We start from the raw sequence: 20,436 nt of genomic DNA, 5'->3' as shown, positions 1-20,436 counted from the left end.
GCTTTTCACTGATTTTTTCTATTCACCTGGCGATTTCAGCTTTGACTTGCTTGTAACTTCTCCATTCCAGTCTATACAAGTCAACTTGTATTTTTCAATGGACATAGATAGTATCGCCGCTTTCATTCGATGTACTGAAAAACTCGGACAACGCGGTCTGATCGGATGAGTCTAGTAATGCTCGTAGAGGATCTGATTATTAAGTATAAAGAAGGTCGCTGCTGAACAGAAGCTTATATATGGGTGTGCGTAAAGAATATTACGACATGTCCACCGATTACTTTTAAAACCTTTTACGACCATTCCGACTCGCCGTTAAAATTCTCCTCTAAACCATACTTGCGCAGATGTCTTTTCACTCCGCTCGTAATTTACGAGGTGATAAAATTACCACGTGACAATGGATCACGTCTCCGATTTGCTGACTGCACAGAGGCAGAAAGAGAGTGAGAGAAAGAGAGAGAGTGAAGAGAAAATAAATGAAAGTAAAACGGATAGACAGGAGAAATTATTTCAATTGAATCTCAATAAATTTTCGCTGTGCTGTGCGTTTCAATTGATAATAAAAAATTTTCAACGTCCTTTACAAATCTCCTCTTTTCCAGTTATTTTTTATTCTTTTTTTTTTTTTTTTTTTTCACTGCTCAAGGAATGAATCAGGGTTGGTATAACAACTTGATAACCGTCCAAAAATCTGTCAAGCTTCTCGCGGTGATCGTGACGAATTTTTTTTTTGGAATCTACGTTCTAAAAATAAACCCATTCGCCGGTTGATTGAGCTTAAGAAAAGGGCGCACAGGTCTCGCCCCCTTAAGCGCGTCGCGAAGCGGTAACTCCTTATCATGTATCATCGTAAAAGGCGTAAATTTTTTACGCGTCTGTCACTTTGTTCCTCCGCGCCTCGTAGACTGTAGATCACTTCTCTGATAGCCTGCAGAGACTCTCCTAGTCTCTTCAGTCTTTCGGCTTCCTGGTTTCTCTAATCTTCCGCAGGCTGAAGTATGAAACGACTCTTCTTCGTGGACGATTTGCTATCTTCAGCGAAAAGTTAGTGTTTTTTTTGTTTTTTTCTTCTCCCTTCTATATTTCTCTTTTTCTCCGTATTATGAGAGGCCAAGGAAATCAGGTGGAAAAAGCGACGCTCATATCACGTGTGTGGCACACTAGAGGATGAAGGAATAATGTGGAAAATTAATTACATTTGCAAATTGATCTCGACCTTATGATGATGATGATGCGTGCTGATGCTTCCGCTCCGTAGAGTGTGGAATTTCGGGGAAAGATAGTCCTGCTTCCTCGCCATTAGCAGAGAATGGTGGAGGAGGGCTGCTACCCTAACACGGAATGGAGCACGGTTGGCAGCCCTAGTTGATACGTCAGCCGGTAGGAGGCGAGCGATTAGCTACAAACGAGAAATATGAATTATTTATTGCGAGGGTGCGTCGGAATTTGGAACGGCTCTTTCCATTACCGATAGTCGTCGCAACTGACGACGAGAATATTTAGCGGTCCTTCTCGATATTTAAATCCCGTCTGAGTTTCGAGACGAAGAGGATTTGTAACGACCGTGGAAATTGGAAAAATCTATTTCAACTGTTAACGATGATTTTTATACTCGCTTACGAATGTTTGTTACGGTATAAATTTGCACAACTTGGCGAGGGCCGGTGTATGGATACGATCAACTGAAGCGCGATTAAGACACCTGCAGTCAATGAAAATTGATATACCTCGATCATTGCTTTCTATAGATGGGGTGCGTTGATTGAATCCCGTTGTTGAACGATTTAACTTGTCGAAAATTTCCCGGTTTTCCTTGGCCTTATGGAATCCGTGATGTAGTTTCTTCTCGACCTTCAACAACCGTGACTGAATGCTTTTTCCTGTATCAGTCATGCAGGCTGGGCAGATAACGAATCGCTCGAAAAGTTCGGCAACCTTTTCTTCTCCAGGTTCCACTCCACTTTGAGAGCTACCAACTTTCGTTATTGCCTCAAGCAACGCCGAAACTCATTCCTAAATTCTTAAATTCTCGTACTCTTCACCGTGCTCACAGTAGTCGAAGATGCTTCATCAATCGATCATTAGCCGATCGAAAAAGGCGATCGCGGAAAATCTCGTTTCTCGTGACAGTCGCATTAAGACGTCATCAATGTATCCGCGACGGTAAAACGAGCTTTCGAAAATCAAGGTGATCCCTGTCCCAGTACCCTACTGAATGCTTAATTCGCTGACCCAGGGACTTGACGAGGTGTGTGGTATCACATCGGACCAAATAGGCAGGCGACGAACCTTTATTGTCCTCGACGGAAAAACGGCGCGAAAGAGCACCAGGATTCGAGCGATAAAAAGCGCGAGAGAAAACGAGAAAGTGAGGTAAAAAACGGGAAGAAAAGAAGGGAGTAATAATCCGACCCGTAGCTCAGCGCGGGAACGAACTGCCCCAAAAAGCCAGACATCCAAACGTTACGTCATCGTTAACCAAAGAAGGAAAGCCTTGATGAGGCATGTCCTTCATTGCAAAAGCGAGATTATTCGCCCCCTTGTACACGTTAGTTACATTCGGACTGCTATCGCACCTGCGAACATCCTCGTCAAGGTACTCCGCAAGCTCGAAGCTCCGGCCCACACACTCATGTCCAATCCATTCGACCATCCTGGTCAAGCCAAGGTTCCAGGGTGTCGCTATCCGCGCGGATTCATCGGACGTAAAGCTATTCATCGCGATTACCGGACTGACGACTAGGTGCCAACTTCCTTTGAATGATTCAGTTGGAAACTTGGCTACTACAACCTACGGTTACATCGCATTCTATTCAAGTATTAAGCCACCCGCTGGGAGAATATAAGGGAGCAAGGGTCCTCCCTTGTGCTGCATCATCCCCCAGAAGACCTCAACCTAGCCTCAATTATTCACTAGTTGTCGTCGAGGAATCCCGGACCCGAAAGACTTTAACCACAGTTCATGATTGGAATCAGGGGTGGGATGGGGTGGGGTGGGATGGGGGGAGGGTCGGTGCATTCGGTCTTTGAGTTCCTCAGCGTTTGTGTTCAATTCTCCAAACCAAATCTCACTTTGACTGATTAAACATGACCTCGGTGACTGTTGGACGTTAACTGTACGTGGAGAGCAATTCCACGATGTATGTATCTACACGATTACGGCGATTCATCTGCAACGGTGACATTCGCCCGGATGGGCTTTTGGTGTAAAACCATCGCATTGCGATACTTTATACAGGGGGGTGAATTTCAAATCCGACAAATAATTGAACCGTGAAACAATGGGTATAAACTCCGTACTCGACGTGGATTGGAAACACTCGGGATTTCGAGTGGTAGGGTTGATGCGTTTTTTCACATGGATGACAACCTTCCTCTGACCATATATGTGTATTCCATATACACGCATGTAGTATATGTAACCAGGAACCATACGAATTCCATCAGCATTGATTTACAACGGTGGACAGTGTTGACCGATGAAATTTCGTGGAAAAGGAAAGTGTAACGTAATTTCTTTTTCCGACATTTCAATTCACTCCAACGCGTTTTACACGAACGTATACATGAACCATCATCAGCATTTTTAACGGTACCAGCACTACAATCAATGGAAAACATTTCAGGTTATCTTTACAACCGATCAGATTTTTTCCCTTTACGAATTCGCTGTTTCTCGTTACAGTGCATCAGAGTACCGTTTCATGAACATTGTGATGCATTCGGAAATCGTTGCATCCAACGATCTTGTTTGGCTAGTGTTGCCTGGTATTTCGATATTTAATTCAGTCCCGAATGAATCAACATTAAAATTATCGCTATATCGCAAAGTCAGTTCGAATCGTTTACGGATAGGAGGTATCGTTCATCATATCGCTCCTCTGTACATAACAAGAGAAGCAATATCTGTATACATATAGTATATGTATAAGGTATGCCCCGATGCGTACACTGCATCAGTTCTGAAAGCTTATATGTGATTCGTTAACAAAAGCATAAATGAATGATTTATTGGAGTATACAGGGCTTCAAGTGTTCCAATTTGGTTTGTGGGTGCTTTTCATTGGACATAAAGCGATTTAATTGGGTAATGCGTGTGGTCCATACCGTGGGTTATAGTTTTGAAAAATTGAATCTGCAACACGATGGTGTGAAATTTTGCCAAAATGTACCAATCGCCACGCGGTGAAAATATATGAAGCAAATTTCTGTCCGGTAGTAGGAAAATATCATACCTGCCTATCTATCTCTGGATAGTGTGATATGATGAAACCAACGGCGCGGCTTCGGGCACCGCAATCTGTTTCATCGAACACGAAATACACCAAGGCAAAAGCTGTGCCCGCTTTATCCTCGCATGCTGCAGCGAGTTTGATAAGCGACGCCTCCTCGTTCCTCACCGCAGGTATATGATGGCCCTCTTATTGAACACACACACACACACACACACACACACACACACACACGTGTGTGTAGAGGCATGCATACGCGTGCACAAGTGGCAAGTGTAACCGGAGCAGGGTGTAATACATACATGAGGGGATGAATTTCTTCCCTCGCATATAGGTATATGTATATGTATATATCCAACGTTATCGCCTTATTCGGCTAGAAAAGATTATAGCGCTTGGTGAGAAGAGGGTCTTTGTCATTGAAGGAAATTGGACGACGAGCCAATACGTGTAACTTTACCCGCCTTATCTCTCGCCCTTCCTTACCCGCCTTCGGCATTCAGCTTTCAGGCGTTTCACCCGCCTTGAAAGCTCGCGACAAACCCTCGAGTTGAAAGGAAAATACAAAAAAAATAAATAAATAAATAAAAAACAAAAATAACGCGACTTCTCTCCGAATGCTAAACAAAGTCGAGGGTGAGCTTACGTAACCTTGTTACCGTCTCTGGATTGAACTTTATACCGCGTAATATCTTTCGGCGTTAGGAGGAAGGAGAAAGTCTCCTTGTACTTTGCAGGAAACGATCCTGTTTACAAAACTTTACTTCCAGGTGTTTATTCGCTTTTATTGATTGCAGCCGAGCTGCTGCTACGTCTGCTAAAAAGTTTTGAAAGAAAGAGCGAGAGTGAGAGAGAAATTTCAAAGAAATCGCATTCTCGGAATTGCTTTGACGGAATTCAAGACGTTACCCGGTATTCGAAACATCCCGAAATACCGTCTGGTTGCAAATTATGTTTGAATGAATTCACGGCGCCGAACGAATCACTTTTACAATTAAGGAGAAGAAAAATTCGCTCGATTGTTGTACCGGAAGTTTGAAAATTTTTTCGGAAACCTCGTACATTTACGGATACCTCGTTTAAATAGGAAAATTCTTTCGATGAGTTGAAAAACACAAGTTTTCCAAACTGCGAAACCTTCGCCTCGTCTTCTTCCCAGACTTTTCTGCCAATATTCAAGCTTACGGTTCTCGTTAACATACCACGTATTTATACATTCCGCGGTAATTCAATATTCGCCCGTTCCCGCACCTTTTTTCAATGTCCTCCCCCTCCGTCTCACCCTCTGCAGCAGGAGATATTCAGATCGTGAATTTTAAATAATTCATAGAGCCCGATATCTAGCGGAGCCTGCTGCCTCCCTGAATCACTCTTGCATTATTTACCCGCTATTTCTGTCTCGTTAAAGTAATCCTGAAAGCATACCTGCCGGCTTCAGGCCGTTCACTATATATGCATATGCAGCAGAGCCGCAAATATGGATCAGAAGTACGGCGAGTCTGCTGCGGCCCCTCCTATAACGTGTTAAATAACTAATTATATGAGCTCGGCAGACGAGGAAAAGTCAACTCTCGTAGGTACCTAACAGTAACTTGGTACTCGAATCGAATTAACAGTCAATTACTTACGAGTGCAAACTGTCCCTCGTTTCTTCCCTGTGGAGACAAATGAGGGGATTGAATAAATCCTCGAGTTCCATACGACTCCTCCGTACCTACTACCAAATTAGTCCTCGAGTTAAATTCGCTCTCCGTTAGCAACGCCGATTTTAACGAACCTCCATATCATCCGTCTCTCGTATGAAACGAACTTTTCTCACCCCGCAGAGCGAGGAACATAAATTGCGACTTATATGTGGAAACCGGTAATAGCCCAGCTCTAATTAACGATTAATATAACATCCATTATCCAGATTCCATAACCCCGGGTGGCTCGTTTTGGTTATCGTGTAACCGGGTTCGCCGGTTCGGAGTTCAATAATCTGGTGCATACGTGAGAAATTTAAATAAATCCTCATTACAAGCATCGCACGGCTGTTCCAGCGACTCGGAAAAAGAAAAGGGAGAGAAAGAAAAACTACCCCAGTTCTTTCATCCCTCGACGCGATTTCCGATTCGCCGACACTGAACACCACCTGCTATTCGCCTAGGCGTCAAGTCTAGGTATAACCGCTGCGCGATCGTGCTAAAAACGTTTGTACATCTGCTGCAGCCGTGTGGAAAGCCAAAGTTTTAATGAACACACGTAACGAAGAATATGGCGCAACTCGGTCGAAGTGGAAAATCCCAGTCAGTTCTCTGCATTCGCTGCTGCTGGGGACGATATTTTCCTCCATTCATTAGTAGTGGAGCTTTACAAACGATGCGATCAACGTCGGTAAAACAACGTTCGTTTAAAGTTACCGTCTCAAAAATTATATCGTTGATTCACACTTTTGCCGATTGCATCGATCGCGTCATCTAATCTTTCGGCGATATCTAAATGGCGATTGCTGCGGATGTTGTCACGACGCGAATTATGCGAACACGTCAAACCATATTTGATACAAGCTCTGCGAATCCATTCTTTCGACAAAAACAAAGAGGATTAAGTAAAAAGATGAAACTGCACGTCAGATTTCTTTCTTCTTTGTTCGAAACAGAAGTTTTAACGATGATGACGGTTCTTACCATATATGGGTATAAATTTTTAGGTAAATTTTTGAAGAGAATTTTTCGTTGCGTTATTTTTTCTGTTTCTCAAACTGGGTCACCAGTCATATATTATTGTATACGTCACGTACTCATTCATGCAAAACATTTGCGACGTTGGCCGTGCTCGACTGACATCGAGAAGGGCTTTCGAAGCATTTATCATTCGGCGGATGCCATATTATTACGGAAACGACATCGAGGGACAGAAAGCGAACAGTGGTTGTCTTCTCTAGCCCACGAACTCGTTATAAAAATTATTATCATTGCGCCATGTTATTATACCTACACCACACCGTATATTGAATATAATTCGAAAAGTGGCACGGAAACAGCTTTCCACCATCGTAGTATCGCGGCTGTGCAATAATATCACAATTCATTTCCTCTATTTTCACACTCCCGGTAGCTAGAAACCTACGCGTTCCTTAGAAAAATGTCAAATATATAACTCGTTCTGAGACAGACGGAAATTATTCCAGAGTAAAATTACTGGAATATAAGTAAATTTTGTACCAAAACCGAACCATTTTTACTAATACTTAAATGGTCCAAGCCAATGCTCTAATCACCTAAAACACGATGTTTAATCCCTGCGAGTGTTGTCAACAGTCTGGAACAGTTCCGAGTCATCCTCTTCTTACCTCATCTCCGAATGCGTGACGCGATCGATCATAAAGACGCGAAACACGAACACAGTCTAATTCTTGGCTTAAATTCGAGGCCATATAGACTTGGTTCCTAGTTTGAGGTTGCCATGCAAGAGTATTTCCGACAATTTCAATGGTTATCGCAAAAGTAGGGATGAGGGTTGGTTACATTCGGCAGAAAAGTCTCGCTTCATGCCAGGTGGACAAAGTTCAATCACCATGTGTTGGTAGCAGTTTTACAACTTTTTCAGTGCATAGTGGATGGCGTTTTCTGTCCGTGAAGTAACTGAACTTAAATACCTGATTGGCACGTGGATTTACGAGGGTTTCACGTATTTACGGGACGGCGCTGCTCCTCGCGCAACAGCGACGATAAATATTTCGGAGACACTTCGGGTCGGATCTCTATTTACTATGGCTATAATACACATGCACGTGAGCAGCAGATGGGATCTCTTCGGTAAACTGGGACAGTTTCGAGAAATCGTAAAACGAAATGTCGGACCGCTTGCCACACTCGGGGACGAATCTACGTAGCGTTGGATGGTTTTTTGATTTCTTGATGGTTTGGTCCAGTCGCTAACTTTCACAAAGTCTTTCATAAGCTTCTCTAAAGTTCGCCAATTTCTCGCCAACGGTGACAACTACTTCCAAGAAGATGGAACTTACGGCACTTGCCATTCCGCGAATCTGCAAAGTGCGACGTTTGCGATTTCCTTGAACATCAAAGCCGGCGGCGAAGGTATCGATGGTCTGGTTTTCTTGCAACGGAGGAAAAAGCAACAAGTGAGCATGATGGAGCGCAATGGCGCCCTCAGTAACCCGATTCTCGAGTGTCTGGCATCCCTCTGGTTACCTTCTGGGTTCTGCTTATTCCATTTTCCTCCTTTTCCCCGCAGGGCGACCAAATATATATTACGCTCGACTCCGATACGCGTCCATTATTGAGGTTTTTAATCCGCGAAACGAATCGAATGGATAACTGATAAATATCCCGCGAATTTCATGTATTTTCAATGATTCGATATGCCTCTATGTAGGACAAAGGCGATTTAACGACAGGATAATAAAAAATTTATTCACTCAGCCGGAAGTAACTGCTGGGACGTTTAATTTCAACGGAAAGTAGATAGGAAATGAGGGGTGACAATTTCAGTTGGAGAGTTAATGGAGCGGGACTTGCCATAACGCAACTTTGAGCTCTAAACATTTATGATAAATGAAATATGATAATTAATTGGCTTGTCTTGTTCACTTGGATCAATTAGCCCGGTTCATTCCCCTTTTGAATGCGATTCGAAAACTTTTCGCCAGCAAGGGCGACGGTTTCGGCAAAGGGAATAAACAGGTATTTCGTAAATTCAATATCGACACGTTTGTGTAATGACGAATTATGAAGAGGCCGCCTCTCAATACCGGATCAGCAGCATATTGAATGAATAACCAATTAGCTGGCAATTATCTGTTTCTGTCCAACCAGTGTCAAAGGCGCAGAATTCATCCGGTGAAAAGCAACGCCACTTATCATTTTTATCAATGACATGGCGTGCCGCTAATTTCAGTAATCCACTGAGCTTTTGTTTCACGAACCGTAGAAACTGGAGAGAGTTTTCATCGGGGTCGTCAACATGTGCTCGAGATCGCGATGCCAGAGTAAAACAATTTTTAAAACGAGCCTTGGTATGAATGGAAAGAATCCAAATAATACCCGCAGTTGCCTCACGAATTCTTTGCTGCTCTACAAAATGGCGTGCCACGTAATTCATGTCACTCTACTTTTTTCGCAGTGGAAGTTGTTTCCCTTTTTTTTCGTCTCATCAGTTTGAAAGAGAAAAAAATTAATTTCCATCACCGAGATCGCTTCGTACATCCTTTCTCAGTAGTTAATTCATTATATCGAAGAACATTCTTGAAAGTTTTCTTAAATTAGACAAATATAAAAAAAAATACTTGACGTAGAATTTATTCCACTGGCAGCTCACAGATTTTCATCTGATCGATGAAACATCGTTTTTTAAATCTGCTGATCAGTATCGTAAGTTATTCCAACGCGAAGAACTGGCTGTTGGACGAATTCATAGGGAGTTTACATTAAGTCTCTCGCTGATTCGATGTCGTCGTCGTTTTGGCGCCGCGTGCGAAACTCCCCAAAAGCTGCGTCTGTTCCGTCGCAAGCTCCGCTGCGTATTCGCCATAGGATTCCTGCAAGAAGCACATAAATGCCAACTGTAACTGTAACGATAACACGCCACTGAAAATATGGGTCCATTTCACGGCGGCGGTTAAAGCGGCGGGTGCAGGGTGTTCGAAATGTTGCATTTCATCGCTGCGTATCAGCAGAAGGAAGGAACTAACACGAAGGCCTGTGGCGACGCCTCCAGACCCGGACAATGAGATTGTCAATCCCTGGCGACGACGCTGAGCGTCGAGACGCAAATCTCGGTTCAACGTGCGGGATGACCCGGGAAAAGCTGCTCTCATTGAAGCCAGAAAATGCAAAAGCGTAGAAGGTATGCCAGGATAAATCTACCCTCGGCATATAAACACGTGACTTCCGTATAAATATTGGCTCTTTATTTTTCTCAGAAGGATTGAAACGGTGATTAATTTCCGAAAGTGTTAAATTCAGGTCTGAGATTTGTGCTCTTCGCTGATTGGAGAATAAGGAAAAAATATGGTTGGCTGTATCATGCCACTCATGGCTGTGCCAATTTGTGTAATTTGCGTTGAATATTTGAAGCAGCCTACGAGACATACTCGACATAATCATTGAAAGAAAGGAAAAAAACGGGCTGCTCGGAGTTTTTTGATTGGCTACCTACGTATTACAAAAGGCAGCGGAGCTAGCGAGTCAATACTTGTTTCGGTACACTGGTACACACGCCAATTAGAGGCTCGGCGAGTTTTCATCCCCTTGTAGCCTAACGGCACGGCATGTCCGTACACCCTACACGTCTCTCTGCTCCTTTGGCGTCTTACAAACCCAGCCACCAATATTCGCAAATCCCCCCCCTCGAAAGTTTATAAATTAGCTTTATAAGGGATCTAGGTATCCGAAGCATGCTGATCGCGAAAATACCCCCCGGATAAAGTATACAAAGGTATATGATCTATATAAACGCGATGTTGAAACCAAGGAAAATTGACTGGTTAATAATTACCAAAGATACCGCAGGTTCAAGTTTCCTGTCAGTATCACGGTATCCCTTCTCTCTCCTCCCACCCCCTCTTATTCTCCAGACATTCCATAAAGAATATCTCCAAAACGACTACTACAAATTTAGAAGGCTTTATAATCATCCCTGAGCTTTTGATCCCCGTCTCTCTCCTCTTACCGTTGCGTAGCTACACACACACACACATACACAGACACACATATAAACAAAGACACGTTAGATACTTGAGCGAGAGCTTTGCGTTTACGTTTGTCTGTAAAGTTGTGTCCTGTGCCAAAAATAATTGTTTGCGCTCTGATTTTACAGCTTCGGTGAAGAATTTTTTTTAGAAAAATTGTTAACTTGTTGGAGAAAAAAGGAAAAAGATTTGCAAGTGAGAATTAAAGGACGAAAAACTATGTCACGAATTCTCGGGACAATTTCATACGTGGGAAATATTCGTACGTGTGTAAAACTATCGCTAAAAATTTCTTGGCTATGAGAATAAACGGTGCTGATGGATATCCGTAACAAAGTGTAGACCCTGTATGGTTGGGCTCGTTGGATAGTTTGTCAGGGAATAACTTTCGGAAGCATATACGCAGCAGAAACTTGGTTCGGCTTAGTATCCATAGTATTCATTGACAAAATGCAGAAACGGTTGCCAAACTGACAGAATTTATAGCTTCCCCGAAATTTATGCACGCGAGTTACGATCAGGCCTCTGACAAGCTCAAATATTCTCCTGTATACATGTGCATACACGTGTGTGTAATACGTGTATAGAGGAATGTGTATTATATGTACGAACTTCGAAGCATCCCTGGAATGAAACCGCCGTATACGGCTTCCACATTTCCGGACTAAAAGCAATTTGCCTATAGGAGTATAAAAAGAGGTTCATATTTCAAAAACATTGTCCTAGTCGACACGCAAATCTGTACGGTGGGTTTTACTTTCAAACTTTAAAAGAATAACGCGTCTCGGCCAATTCTATGCTTACGTTAGATTGAAGTAAGTAGTCATTGTACTCTGGACACGTGACAAAATTTACTGGGTAGAAAACGATGGTGAAAAATTTGAAAAACTACATTTCGCGTCTTTCTTCGAAATGTTAGGGAAAATTTTACCCAGTAAACACGAGCTGGAAGCATCGATGATCGAAACGATATTCACGTAAAATCTTTTGAAGAGTTTCAAGCTTTCGAGTGCATTTTTTGAAAAAAATAGAAAAGCGAAATTTATGCAAATATATTGAAATAGAAAATTTTTACATTTCATCCCACGTCACACTGTACATGGACTTTCTCTCGTACATAATATTTTCATGTCGACTATAAACAAAACTAGACCGTGAATATAACATACATGGAATACGATAAACTCCACTTGAAATTCACTTTTTCGTACCTCCAATAACGTTGGATATGTCACTGAGTTTCCACTCACACGTACGTACATATCCCTATAATACATGTCTACGCAGTTATTTTGTCCACAACTGCGGACCTCCCACGTTTTCAAAGTCTAGAAAACTTCAAGATCCATACGATAAACTATTCATCACACTGAGCTGCTTTAGTATACCGAAACTCCCCAGCACATTCAAAGCTATGCTTATTGTGTTAGACTCTGTGGTAAATTCGTCTAATGCACTTTAATTGCACTCAAATTTTGCAGTCTTGAGGCTGGCTGTAAGTTCGACGAAAAAACAGGTAATGGGGTTAACGGTTAACCCATGGCGTGCAGGTGACACAGAGTCACGTTTCTCGTTTGAGGCCGAATCCTGGCCGTCTGTTTAGCACTGGTCTTCACTTCCACATTCTCTTACAACCCGGAGAACGCGACAGGTTCTAATTTGGCACCCCTCCTTCCCTCTCCTTTCCGCGGTTCTGTTCTAAATTACTGCCGTTCGTTTACTTATCGCGTCCCCAAGGCAATGCGAGCTATCACTTGCAGCTGGCTGGAACAAGGGTGGTGAGCCAGGCCAAGTTTCTCACTAAGTGAGTGAAGACTTGACTGGAATTTGGAGGCTTGAATCGAGTGGCGAATTTTTTTCGTCGGGATTGCATTTAGGTCGAACTTTTGAAGGTGCAGGAATTCGCGTATAACAGGGGGTAACGTGGGCGGATAGAACGGCGCGATTTGTGGCCAGCGAATCGGTTGGAAAATAATGTTGCCGGAATCGGCGTAAATCCGCAATTTTCCGGATAAATTTAGCACGTTGCGTACGGCCAGAGTTTAATGGATCGAATAAACTGCCACTCACGTGTGAAAACGCAGGATTCTATAAACGTAATTCGCTGCTCACTACCCGGCGGTAGTTTACGCAAAATGTTCAATGCATCTCGGTATAAATACCGACGTTTCTGAGAGTCCACGGTTACAAACGCCGAGTTTCGACTCAAGCTTCCCGACTAATCGAATCCCAAATTTAACCCGCGCATCGATCGTTTCACCCAATTTTTTTCTCGTCGATCTTTCGTCATTTCTTTCTTTATTTTCATCCGTTTCAATGGGGCAAAGGGATGAAAAACGAGTAATGGCGCGGTATCCTGACTTCAGACGATGATCGTTTCATCCATTTCTCACCCCGATGCCCGCCTTCATGGAATCAAGTATTTGAAACTTTTATAACAGTGAAAGTCAGATCGATCATCGTTGGCAGCGTTATTTCAACACTGGAATCACAATTCAACGATTATTCCGTCAGGTAGAGCTACGGCGAAAAGTTTTTGCGTAGCAGGCGATCAGTGCCTTGCGTGTGATTTTGATTTTTTATCGTATTCCAAGCGGATGAAAGCAAGGGTCGATTTCGAAACGACGATGAGATAACGAACGTGGAATATTCTATGAACCGTTGCATGCTGAACTACACAGTGTTTTATAATCACGCCGAGTATCGTGCAATCTGACGAACAGGCATGACGAGAATTTTGAAATAAAGACACTCACGCACGGTGTGACACGACTACGACTGATCGAAAGATTCACGACGATCGATATTTCACGTTGGAAAGTATGTTCATCCTCAATTTTCTCCTCGTCGTGGTCGTGAATGTATTTCAGTGATACAATCTTTCATTCACTCTTTACAAAGCCTGCATAAAGAAGATCATGTATGATGGGCTGCTCTTTCAGAGGCTGCCAATTTCCTTATAAAACATATTATCCCCCTCCGATATGAAGATTCGTTCACACAGAATCCCGCCAGCTGGTGAATGGCGTTTTTCTCCCACCCTTTTATAGATTCGAAGTCACGATATATAATCACGAAATGCAGAAAAATGGTTTTTGGGTTATCAGAGTCAAAATTTTGGCTGCAGCTCGCTATCGGATCAACAATAAAACGACGATCGAAACCTTTATCAGCCGTAATATATTTTCACCTTTTCCGAAAACGGTGTCTTTCAACCACCGCATGGAATTCGTGGCTAAAAACGACGGACTCGATGAAATAAAAGGGCGGGATGAAAAAGGGGCTTTTTGCAAACCTTTCAACTCCGCGTCTCGTAATATCAGCTGGTACGAAAATAAAAAGGTTTGACGGGTCGTCGAGGGAAGCGGAAAGCAGAAAGCCGTGTTCGCTTGGAGCGCCGTAATACCAACCGGTAGAATCGTAAACGTGGATAACTAGATAAATTCTGACACGTGAGCGAGACGGACCAGTTCCTGACGCAAATAAACCGACGCTGTGCGGCCGCATTAGCGGATAACTTTAACGAGTTAAGTGTATGTATGTACGTGTGTACACGTGTAGCAAACGTACGCGAATTTCCACACGCTAAGCCTATCCGTGCGAATTGCATTCAGAGCTCATATGTATGTATAATAGGGTGGCGCAAAAAAACCGACTATGTTTTTTTTTTTTTTTTTTTTTTTTGAGTCTCGTGTGACAAAATGTTAGTTTTTGATGTTTGAAGAGCCAACTCCAAAGGACAGCTCAAAAAAAAAAAATTTTAAAAGGTCGCTCCAAATTTTTTTAAATGTTAAAAATCGTCAAAAAATTAAATTAAAAAAATTATATTTTCAGTATTTTGTTTGATTTTTAATTTATGTCGTGGTGTATTGTTATCGATTCTTTCTTACTAAATTGGAGAAAATTTTTTTTTGAAATTTTAATATGAATATTAAAAGGTTGCTCGAAAAGATCTAAAGAAATGCACCAAAAAATTGAAAAAAAATACGAGCGACCTTTCAAAATTCGAATTTTGAACTGAAACTTTAGGAAACATATTTTTTTTTTATCTATAAAATTATACCGTAACGAGAAATTTTTTTTTTTTTTTTAAATCGATTTTGACGATTTCTGACGTCTTAAAAAATGTGGACCGACCTCTTAAAATTTTTTTTTTGAACTTTCCTTTGGAGTGGGCTCTTGAAACATCAAAAACTAACATTTTGACACACGGGACTCAAAAAAAAAAAAAAATATTCGGTTTTTTTGCGCCACCCTAACGTATGTGTTATACGTGCATGTGAATGAAAACACAGCGAATGTTTAGTCCTAAGTGATAACCCAGTTGATATTCAAGAGGGCGCATAATTTCTGAAACGGACTATTCGTCGAGTGAGAATTGAGATATTTCGCATTAGTCAAAAGCTCGCGAGGATGTGGAGGAAGGAATAAGGGTGAAGGGTGAAGGGAGAGACATCCGCGTGACTTATGGTGATCAATGACACTGGATGAGACGCGAGCGGATGGAGCATTTTATACCCTGTCTCTGGTCTATACATCAACGCTGTTGTACCCAGCAACTTTGCCTCCGCGATAATCTTCCATCAGCATTATCACCACGCGAAGATTATCCACGCGGTTAAATAAGCATGTGACGCTACTCGTGATCCATCAAATCGACGATCTTGTTCTCAGCGACACTGGAACGCGCTAAAGCATCAATATTCGCGATTATTCAAGGCTTATTAGCTATCCTTTCAATTTATATAGCTTGAGATTATGAATGAACAATTAATGTCTAAAGAGATATTGAAGCAATTTGTCAAGAGGACAATAATTCATGATATTCTCAATCCAAGCCATATCCTAACTGCTCGATCATCTTCCAATCATTACGATTAGGTGGGGAAAGACAAAAATTCAGTCACCAAAACCTTTACTATTACTATGTACTATTAGTAGAATAATGGTACAAATAAAAGAGCGCAGAGAGACATTCCATTAAATTACAAATTCAAATAGGGTTTTTCTTGTTCGAAATCAAGTTTATTTCGGTCGGCGGTGGTTTTTTGGAATCAGTCGATACGTATGAAAATATTCAGTGACGCTGATAAAGTGTTCTCAGTGCTTGAGGGTGAACTGCATTTGCACCACGCCTGGACTGCGGAACGGGTCGAAGGTGGTTGTTTCGATTTTTGATAGACTTGCGTTGACATCGCGAAGACGAGACGTTTTTGCAGAATCAAACGAGGTATGTCTGCATTTTTGATTAAAAATAAGAATGATTGAGGACATCGAATAGACTCAGAAAGCGACTGGATTAGGTGAGAAAAAAAATTCAGATAAACTTGACCCCTCACGACCTTAACACACTTGAAGTATACCGGGTGTGAAAATTATTTAATCTGCAGTAGCCTGCACAGGGCGCAGACTTTTTTCTTCACGATTGATTAGCCGAGGTGATAATATTTCTTTGATCATCGAGAGGGTTAAAGGGGTTCCAGCGGGTGAGACCGTAGGGGTTACTGCCTTTCTCTTTTCCCTGTTCGCCTTTTTTCGCGACCTTTATATTTCAGATCTTTCCTACTTGAGCAGGAAGTACGACGCGTCCAAAAATAGGTGCCGGACCACCTCCGCAGAATCTCCATGATCCATGGCGAGGGTGGTTGGGCTGGTTGGACCGGACAAACAGATTTGCCCGCTTCACCGAGCAGGACAAAGTCATCGAGGCCGGAATATCGACGATAGGTCATAGGGGAGTCCATAAGGCAGAAAGCCGTGGGCGTACGGGAAAAGCCAACATATCACCGAGCCGCATCTACTTGTGTCGACTGAATATAAATCTCTCTTCGGTTATTCGTGATTCACCCTCTCTTCTTCGCTCCCTCGGCACCCGGGACGTTATAGCTATACTTTTTCCATTCTCAACGACGTCGCGACGGTATCGCGAGACCGACGAGTGCTTCCTCTTTTTCACCTTACCATATCCCGATTCCTTCTCTTCTGCCTTGAATTTTCTCTCGATCTTCTATTGGTTCCTTGCCTCGCTCTCTCTCTCTCTCTCTTTCGCCGACGAAGAAGCGGAAGCTGATACTGTCGCGGCAAAGCAGCCGATATTTAAACAGGGTGAAAGAATCGTAGAGAGAAAAAAAATGGAAACCCCATCCATTTACCTAAGCCGGAGTCTCTCGATTTTCATTGGTTGTCAACGAAATTCCTAGACAGGTGTTTCACTCGTACGTTACTCTGTGTCTTGATTCTTTTTGAAAATCCACCTTTCTTGACAGACTCTTTGACGCCTCCACACTGCTCGCCTCTCGTCTTTTACACACACCCATGGCATGGCTTCAAGGCGCGAAGCACCGCTGTCTCAAGTGCAGGCAAACAGAACTGGCGGTTCTCCTACCTTTCATGGAAGAAAGGAAAGGAACTAATTGAATTCCCGACAACAATAGAAACCCAGCTTCGGATCCCACATTCACGTTGTTTCCTCGGTGCATTTTTAAAATCCCCCCCCCCCCCCCCCCCCCCCCTCTATTCGCTCTCTCTCTCTCTCTCTTTCTCTCTTTCTTTCTCTTCGCTGAGTCGATGGTGCCGACCGTATCATCCCGGTGTATTAAGGTACGTATCCTCCAGCGGTTGTATATAAAATTTATACGCGTATAAGGTATAACGTAGGTACGTACGTTATGTGCTTCACGTTTTACGGAACTCTTTCGCCGTCACGTCGTATCGCCCATTTTAACATACTTATGTCTCGTGTAATTTTACTCACGTGTCGTGTACGCATCTACGAATTCGTATCAAAAGCCGCCGCCGCCGCTTACAAACGCCGCTACAAAATTTAGTCAAATCTTGTACTGTTCGAAATCAGATAGAAAGTGTGACAAGCAGAGAAAGAGAAACAGAGAAACAAAAGTAGTCGGACAAGAAGTAAAGGAAAAAAAAAAAAAAATAAAACACCCTCTTTATTCTTCATTTTCTCTGTAAATTAAATCACCTTCTTAAAAATTGGATTACAAAATATATAATTGAGGACTCTTCGACAGGTTTTCATTGCCAACGCTAGCTTTTTATTGAATTTTTACCGATCTTGAAAAAGCGGTTCGAAAAAACGTACGGGGGGAGGTTCAGAGAAAGGGGGATGAAAAAAAAAAGCAACCGAAAGAATTCGGTTTGAAATGCGATAATTCATAAATGCAAAACTCAACCCCTATATACATATAGTTTTTAAACATAAATATACATATATATATACATATATGTGTGTGTGTGTGTGCGTGTGTGTATACATTTACCAACACACCCTTCGCCTGCATGCCTCTGGTATTAAAGATTCCTCCCCTGTATTCTGAGACGTATATATGCCGTGAGGAGACAGCTCGGCCTTACGTATGACTCGCACTTATATCCGTTCTGGCGATATTATGCGACCCTTCGAATCGCGTCCGCATGCTTAAAGTTCTCTGCAGTTTTTTCTTTTTCTGTTTTTTTTTTTTTTTTTTTTTTTTTTTTTTCCTCAGCGAAACTGCGTTGCGTATATGAATTCGGTCATCCCCTCAGATGATGCACGTGGAATTCGGCGGTATTCACTTTCAGGTTGGTATGGGGCATTCCAAGACATCTCGATCAAGATTCTAAGTCGATGTTTCAGATAATTGGTTATGGTTGCAATATTTTGTATGAAAGTGTACGTGACGAAAAACGCGATCGTAATTTTTTATCAGTACTTCTCGACTCAGAGTATCTGAAGTATGATTTAAAAAGTTGAAAAAAACGACTTTCTGAGATTTGAAAAAATTCTGGAAAATCTTGTAAGGTACAAAAAAAAACTTTTTGACAACTATCGGAAGATGGAGATTTCGTAACTTCATCAGACAAATAAGAAAAATAAAAAATAAAAATAAGAAATTATTATTATTGAATTGTATTTTTGACATAAGATTGAATGTAAAAGCTCGTTTTAATACACCTCTAGATCGAAATTTTTATTATACTGAGCTCATATGTTCATTTTTATGTGAAAAATGCAATCCAATAACAATAATTTTTTTGTTTATTTCATTAAACTTGAAAAAAAAAAAAAAAAAAAAACCAATCTGAGATATCCACTTAGAACGTTGATCGAGATGTCATGGAATGTCCCGTATACATACATAACAGTGTTCAAACTTGCCGTTGAAAGTGGGGAATCGAAAGATTCGCAGACAATATTTTAGGCTGCAAATTTGACCCCAAAATGCCAGTTGGTAATGCAAAATTTAGCAGCGATGGCGCATAGTCACGTATTTGGGATTTATCGTTTATACTTACCCATAAGCAAAATAGCAAGTCATACGGGCATACCGATGCTTAACCTTCTACACGTTCCGCCTGCCGAAGGTGAGGATTGAAAATGAAGGTGGAGGATTCGAAAACCCATTTTAACCGCATAAAATTGTCATTCTTAACCCTAAATGGATTCGCTTATGGTGGGAAAACCCGGTTAACATGAAATATCGCTTTTCAGATAAAGGCTTTTTGGGTTTTAGACCCCGGTTTAGTCACCCTTATAAGAGTACTTGTATACCTATATATACCTAAGTAATCTGAAATATATCATAATACGAAATACACTTACTCTATTCTCTGCTTAATCTTTTACTCCCATCGTTTGGTTTGGCACTAATTTTAACGCGTTTTATTTTATTTTTTGTTCCAATTACTATTATTAATAATAATTTTTTTTATTACTTTTATTGACTCCCGTGTGTCGAATGTTGAAAGTGGGTTAATTTTCTTATCGAATTCCCAACCTAAGCAGATAGCGTGAAATATCTAGAAACGGCAATTTACTTTCTGCGCAAATCCGGATGAATTCCGATAAGGAAACTGACGAATCTCTTTGATGGGAAACACAATAGAGGGCAGGAAATTGCGGGGGAACAATAGCACGGTATAACTAACGTGATGAAATTCTCTATGTTGCAGGTAAGACAAGGACACACAGAGAGAGAGAGAGAGAGAGAGAGAGAGAGAGAATGAGAGAGGAGTGGAGAGCAGAGAGATGCCGGAGGCAAAGCCGAGGATCAAATTAGAGGAATGAATTCTACCGGGGTGTGGAGATACGTCACGTCCGTACGGTCGATTGGTTATGCCGGTAGCGTAAAACACACCTCATTGTAGTACCAGTCGGACCGTAGAATGCCATAAACAAGGGGAATGCGGGACACGGTGCTGCTGTTGCAGAAGCGACGAGACTTGCCAAGTTAAAACTTGATTAACTCCTAACCGTTGATGAGGTCTTGAATGGAAATTCTGCCGGAAAACTGCCGCTGGTCTCGAGGTTTGGGTCAACCGTTTACGACTTGAGTTTAGGACCCGAGAAGGATCATCTCGGGACGCCTTCTCTTAACGGAGACAAATTTCGTCGCGTGTCCTTTACCTTTATAAGGTTAATTGCGGGGAATTTCCTGATGCAATGATACATAGGATTTAAAGAAAGAAAATTTCAAATGATTATCAGACGTTTGTAGACTGCGAAGATCC

At 42.0% G+C, this 20,436-nt stretch overlaps 1 protein-coding gene across 2 annotated transcripts in view; it reads left to right on the top strand.

Annotated features, from left to right (window-relative positions):
* LOC124407559 (hemicentin-2-like) overlaps nt 1-20,436 on the top strand; it is a 222,543-nt gene that overhangs the window by 86,440 nt on the left and 115,667 nt on the right. The gene's annotated exons all lie outside the window — the stretch shown is intronic.

The sequence above is a fragment of the Diprion similis genome, chromosome 6 (genome assembly GCF_021155765.1).
Source record: "Diprion similis isolate iyDipSimi1 chromosome 6, iyDipSimi1.1, whole genome shotgun sequence".
Lineage (NCBI taxonomy): Eukaryota > Metazoa > Arthropoda > Insecta > Hymenoptera > Diprionidae > Diprion > Diprion similis.
This window is presented reverse-complemented; position numbering and strand designations above follow the sequence as displayed.